This window comes from Schistocerca cancellata, chromosome 5 (assembly GCF_023864275.1).
Source record: "Schistocerca cancellata isolate TAMUIC-IGC-003103 chromosome 5, iqSchCanc2.1, whole genome shotgun sequence".
NCBI classification, from domain to species: Eukaryota; Metazoa; Arthropoda; class Insecta; order Orthoptera; family Acrididae; genus Schistocerca; species Schistocerca cancellata.
The window spans coordinates 422,072,147-422,078,986 of NC_064630.1; the positions used below are offsets into that span (position 1 = coordinate 422,072,147).

The window sequence follows — 6,840 nt, forward strand, 5'->3', positions numbered from 1 at the left end:
TGTACGACGACTTTGCTAGCGACTACACTGACGAAGCCTTTCTCTCATTTGCCGAGAGATAGTTAGAATAGCCTTCAGCGAAGTCCGTGGCTACGACCTAGCAAGGCGCCATTAACCATTTCTAGAGAGAGTCTCACTTGTATCATCAAGAATGCTGTATACAAATGATGGATTCAAGTTAAGTATTCCAGCAGCTACGTAATTTTCTTTATAGCATTCATTACGTATCCTGTTTCAGACTTAAAGCAAGCCTGCGTGTGTAAACGCGTGCCTTTCGGTTACCCGTCACTGTGGACTGGCTGTCTTGTCAGTCCACTACAATTACTAACCTTTTCGCAGAGGTGACAGCAGAACACTATAACGGTCTCTATGCAAGTGTGAGAGTGGAGGAATTCCACACTATATACAATTTCTGAGAGATGTTTCGACATCGGTTTCTAAAGGCTAGGTGTTCATGACGTACAGGCTTTAGCCTCCCATAACGGCCTGCAGTGTGTAAAAACTGTAGGGGAAGACAGAGATTGGCCTACACCCAGCAAATAATTGAGGACATACGTTGCAGTCGCTACTCTGAGATGAAAAGGTTGTCACAGGAGAGGAATTCTTGGCTTGCCGATCCCAACCAGTCAGAAGACTGATGAGTCAAAAAAATAAAAAGCAAATCTCACTCTCAGTTATGAGCAGTCTGCGAACACGGCTGTGTCGCGGTGGTGCCGATCGCTCGTGCGGAGCTCACAACACCTGCGCGGTGTCTGAATGATACCGCAAGATTGATAGCCGTAGACTCTCACGTTTACTCAGGCGGTTGTGTGTCAGGGTCAAAGGCCCCTTATCTGGTACTCCAATATCAGGCCACGCGCCCCGTCATAGAGCATACACACCGCTGTTTCCCCCTGACCAACTTATACACCGAGAGCATTCGTTACCCAACTTTTTCTTCAACAACGAAGGTGAACTGCAGTCGGCGAAGCCAGCCTCCTGGACGTGGTAGATGAGAATCGATTAATTAGATGTGACTACAGATACTCAATAACATTTTTTTACAAAAACAGTGATTTTTAATTGATCTCAGTGCGTTTAATCCACCGAGATTGATTTTCATAATTCCAACGATAAACATTTTTTCAGTTCTGCATCGTTCACAGCTCTGACAAGTTTTTAATACGTCTAGAATTTCTTTCCTGAAAGCAATTTTTTGAGGTTGGGAAACAAAAAGTCACGCAGGGCCACGTTTAGGCAACAAGTGAACCGTTTCGAAGTCAAGCTGAAATATTTTAACGGCCGCCCTGAAAGCAGCCCATTATCCTGGTACGCACTTATCCGGTTAGAGTATGATTCAAGTCACTCTGCAAGCAGTCCAACACGGTTGCCTATTACGAGCCATGTTCTGTATTAAACTGTTTCAAAGAGTCCTCATGGTAACACCTTGTAAATGAATAAAAAATATGTCATCGCTCTTTCTATCAGCAAAACGATCCTCGGTCTTCCCGCGCAGTTTTATCACGACAAACTCATTTCACTTCACTTTTATTTTCGCATAGTAATGGATGAACTACTTGCTGTCTGCAATGAAATAAGATTCCTTTAAATTATGCTTCAGCGTTACCGAACACTATCTTAATATGTCCTTTCTCGAGTGCTTTGGTCTGAAGCTAACAAACTGTGCCCCCATCGAACACTCAGTTACTTAATAAGCAGAAATTCCTCTATGGTATTGTTTCCACTTTCATATCAGATACCTAGCATCTCAAAATTATCAAAATTATCAAGAATCTTCAAATGATGGTCTTGTATCACGAATCTGGTCGACAATCCTTCACAACAAACCACAATGCAAAGTTATGTTGCTCGTATGACCACATTTACATTAATTTATCCAGTAGTAAACCGTCTCTTGTTCCAGAAGTAGTCCCACCTCAGCTCTGTTCATTTTTTTTTTATATGGAGAGGTTCTGCCACAGCACAGTATTCGTCTCTACGATTTCTTCAGACCAGCCGACACCGATTATTTAAGATAAATGCCGAAAACCAACGCCGCGGAGTCTCTCTTGCAAAATTTGAACTAAACTGTTACTACACCGCCAGCAGAATTAAAGAATACTTTCTCGAGACCCCGTAATTGTCTCCCGTTGCGACACGTAAGTTTGCTACGGTCGCAACAGGCATGCCTCGGGCATGGATGTGTGTGATGTCCTTAGGTTAGTTAGGTTTAAGTAGTTCTAAGTTCTAGGGGACTGATGACCTCAGAAGTTAAGTCCCATAGTGCTCAGAGCCATTTAAACCATTTGACACATAAGTTTGAAATTGAGCTATGAGGTGGCTACCACCTTCCTCTATAATGGTACAAAAGCCTGGCGCCCTGTGATGTCACCCTCGGGTTCCGCTACCCTTCAGACAGCCCATGAGAAAAAAAGGCGACGGCTCGGAAGTCCATGTGAACTAAGGTGGGTTAATTATGTCACATTGGCACCAAAATTCACCACAGTTCTGCCCAGTGCCACCGTGCACCGTGTCACACGATGAGAAGGTCATCACATCCACTCTTACTGATATTTCACCCATTATATTGACATCTCTGCGACGGAGGTCATGCCGCACGGAGTGGCCGCGCGGTTTGAGGCGCCATGGCTCGGAGGTTAGATTCCTCTCTCACGCGTGGGTGCGTGTGTTGTCCTTAGCGTAAGTTAGTTTAAGTAGTGTGTCACTCTAGGGACTGATGACCTCAGTAGTTTGGTCCCTTAGAAATTCACAGAGATTTGAACATTTATTGGTCATAACGGCGACACTCTGCGTTGAAATCACGTGGTTTTCTAAGGGGTGACCGAGGAAAATATTTCAGACACGCCGCCGCTCAGAATAAACACGAAAAGTCCTCAGGGGACGGTATAAAGGACGTCAATAATGATGATGATGTTTGGTTTGTGGGGCGCTCAACTGCGTGGTTATCAGCGCCCGTACAAATTCCCAACCTTTGCTCAGTCCGATCTCGCTACATTCATGAATGATGATAAAATGTTGAGGACAACGCATACACCCAGCCGTCTTGAGTCAGGTGAAAAACCCTGACCCCGTCGGGAATCGAACCCGGGACCCCGTGCTCGGGAAGCGAGAACGCGACCGCGAGACCACGAGCTGCGGACGACGTCAGTGAAACCTCCTCTTTCCCTGCGGCGTTGATTCCCACACATTTCGCGGTCGAAAACGACTGTTAGCAGTGCAATCAAACGCAACTTCAGAAATTTAGACACCAGCTCTGTGGGACGGTTGGTCTAGCGCCTGAAGGCAGACATCCCCTTCGATAGCCCTCGGGTGAAGTTTGTCTGCCTTCAAAGGCTAGAGCAGGCGCCAGACTGAGTTGGCGTCGAAGTTTCTGACAGTTATATTTGTAAGAATCTCAACAAAGTTGCGTGGGTGGCACCGCGGATTTTGCCGTGTTATTCACGTACATCTTATGTTGCACTCCCACTTGATCATGGTCACAGGAGGACTGAAAAATCTCAAGTACTCTTTGCTGCTTCGGATCAGTTTCAAATTTCGTTGAATGGTTTCGAACGGTGCCGATTCCATCAGTGCCAATAACATCTTCCTGCTGTTCACCGCACCGCGAACTGTCATTTTCATCCGTGATATATGGGGGAATCAACGCTCCAGGGAAAGGGGTGGTCTCATTGACGCCCTTTTATTCACCCCTGAGGCCTTTTAGTATCGCTTCTGAGCTGCGGTGTGTCGGCCTTCCGTGAGAAAACCGCTTGATTTCAACGCTGGGTGTCGTGCTTTTGACTTCCATAGCAGAGACATCAAAAGAAGAGGTGAACTGTGTGGAAGGGGGGCTGTGCCACGTCCACGGTGGTGTTAGGCGGAACTGTGGTGATTTTTGGTATCACCTAACAGCTCACATGAACTTCCGAGCTGTGGCCTTTTTTGTCTTGTGTCGACACCTTACTGTTTGAAGCGTTGTCGAGCCCGAGGTGACGTCACAGGGTGTCACAGTTTGGCACCGTTACAGAGAAATGTTGAAGCATCTTTGAGCCAAATGTCAAACTTAAGCGTCGCAATGGGAGACAATTTCGGGGTTTCGAAAAAGTGGTCCTGTCATTTTGTTGCGCTCTGTTGAATTACGCTTACCAGAAGTCGTGTCCTTAACAAAATTATCCGCTCTGTTGTAGAAATTTACCAAAGTTTTCATTCCCCCCCCCCCCCCCCAATACCTCCTAGCTCCCCTCGTATTTTATGATGAAATCTCATTGACTATGTGCTGTGCAGGACACGTCTGCAGGTGCAAAATATTTTACCTTAGTAAGATGAAGAATCGGAGTCCTATTTGACTACGATTATTGATAAGCTGCGTTGCAACGTGGTACTTTTTGTTTTGTAAAGGCCATTTTGCATTTTTCTACGAACTGGTTATCTCTTAATACACGTATTTAACCACTTGTGAAAGAAGTTTGGAAATTTGTGGTAAGTTTCTATGGGACCAAACATCCGACAGAGCAACTAACAGCGCCGGATATATTCGCCATCAAGTCGGCGGCCAGAGGGATGGGGAAGATTCCCAGAGTGTCGAGTTATTACTGTGCCGATTTTCGTTAACAATGAATAAAGAAAAAATATATGATTTCTATTTAAAATTTTCTGTCTTTTTTAAATATAGAAAGGTCAAGAGTTGTAATCTGGTTTTATAATATCTTAATGGCCACATCTATTGGATACATTAAAAATATTACGTAGCATGACGCTGTACGCATAGTGTTGCAATAAAACTTTTGTGAAATGCTCAAATTAATTTGAAGATCTTGTTCCGAGTTATGTTGATAATTTTGAGAAGAGAAAATTTGAAAAGTAGCAATGGAAAGATTAATGTCATTTTAAGAAAATACATAATCAGAGACAAAATTAATATTGTGCCTAATGAAAAAGCGAAATTTCTCTTTTATTGGTAAAGACTTAAACAAGTGGGCATTATAACTTTAATAACCTGAATTGTGATAGGAGATCGGACCAAGATGATGATTGATATTGAAGTATTCTTTAATTAGAACATTCTAGAAGTTTCAGTGAAATGAGTGCCTAAATTTGAGGCCAATTAGATTTTAATTTGAAAACAGGTATTAAATATCAAAGAGTATATTATTCCACTGCTCGGAGATAGTCGAGATCTCTGGCGAAAACAAATTAGGCCGGTTACAAATGGATAAAAATCACCTCACAAGAATTTGTGCCAACGAGACATCGTTTTGATGTCTCTCGCAATATAGACAACCGCAGGAATTGCTATCGACTTCGTGACAAGGGAGAACATGAATATTATTTCTCGTCGTTTCATTCGCTGCAATTTAGGTTCCGGCATATAATCACACACTGGGAAATCTCCACTTATTTGGAAATAAAAAGCCAATATTTGCTAAAAGGAAGAACATGAATGTTATTGCTCCTCATTTGACACGCACCAATTTAAGCTGTCCTCTTAGGTTCCTGCCTAACCAAACACTCATAAACAGTCACATATTCGGAAATAAGCAGCCAAATACTGTATTTATAACAAGAACGAATACGAATTTTGTTCTTGCTCGTTTCAGTCGCAGCAATTAAAGCTATCTTGTTAGATTTCTGTCTAACTGCACACTCGGAAATCGCCAAATATTTACTTCGTCCTTCATTCTCTAATCTGTCGGTAATGGAAATAAAATCGAATAATGCAGAACGTACTTATATTACATTCATAACCAAGTCCCAAAATGTTTTAACAACGCTAAGATGAGACAAAATTAACATATAGCGGGATGCAATCCTATATCGTTCGACTCAGTAAACCCCGACATTATCCACTAAGCTAGCTTTTGGACATGTGAAAAATGTTCAAATGTGTGTGAATTCCTAAGGCAGCACACTTTCCTGAGATCATCGGTCCCTAGACCTACACACTACTTAAACTAACTTATGCTAAGAACAACACACACACACACCCATGCTCGCGCAATCCGTGACATGGCGCCTCTAACAGCGCGGCCAATCCGCGCTGCTCGACTTGTGATTTTAGTTACCAGTCTTTTTATTACAGTATCTCTTCGTTCATATCGATGATGCGTTGTTAACTAGCATTTAATTATAACAATGACGGGTATGTGATACATTTTCAATGCGATGTTGCTTTGAAGCGGAATGCAACAAGTTACAGAGAAAAACATATAAATTTTCTAAAATCAATACGGTGCCCGCCGCATCGATAGTCGATATTGCGTGTGACGTCAAAATGGCGTCATGTTTGCAGAGAGGCTTATGAGATGAGTCCCATTACAGAAATCAGAATTTCAAATGCTTGTAGTTTTATGAAATTATAGGAACATACGTCTTCTATAAGTGTAGAATACTTCAAGGTGAATAATCAATGTTCATAAAAAAACTGACGACGTATTAAGAAAGTGTTTTCAGAGAACAAAATATTGAAACTTCTTGGCAGATGAAAACTGTGTGCCGGACCGAGACTCGAACTCGGGACCTTTGCCTTTCTCGGGCAAGTGCTCTACCAACTGAGCTACCCAAGCACGACTCACGCCCCGTCTTCACAGTTTTACTTCTGCCAGTAACTCGTCTCCTACCTGCCAAACTTTACAGAAGCTCTCCTGCGAAAGTTGCAGAACTAGCACTCCTGAAAGAAAGGATATTGCGGAGACATGGCTTAGCCGCAGCCTGGGGGATGTTTCCAGAATGAGATTTTCACTCTGCAGCGGAGTGTGCGCTGATATGAAACTTCCTGGCTGATTAAAACTGTGTGCCGGACCGAGACTCGAACTCGGGACCTTTGCCAGTTTTAATCTGCCAGGAAGTTTCATATCAGCGCAC

General features: G+C 43.2%; 1 non-coding gene across 1 annotated transcript; it reads right to left on the minus strand.

Annotated features, from left to right (window-relative positions):
* Window positions 1-6,468: 6,468 nt before the first annotated feature.
* Trnas-aga (transfer RNA serine (anticodon AGA)) lies at window positions 6,469-6,543 on the minus strand. The gene has a single exon. It is a non-coding gene; the product is annotated as a tRNA-Ser (tRNA).
* Between the last annotated feature and the right edge of the window lie 297 nt (window positions 6,544-6,840).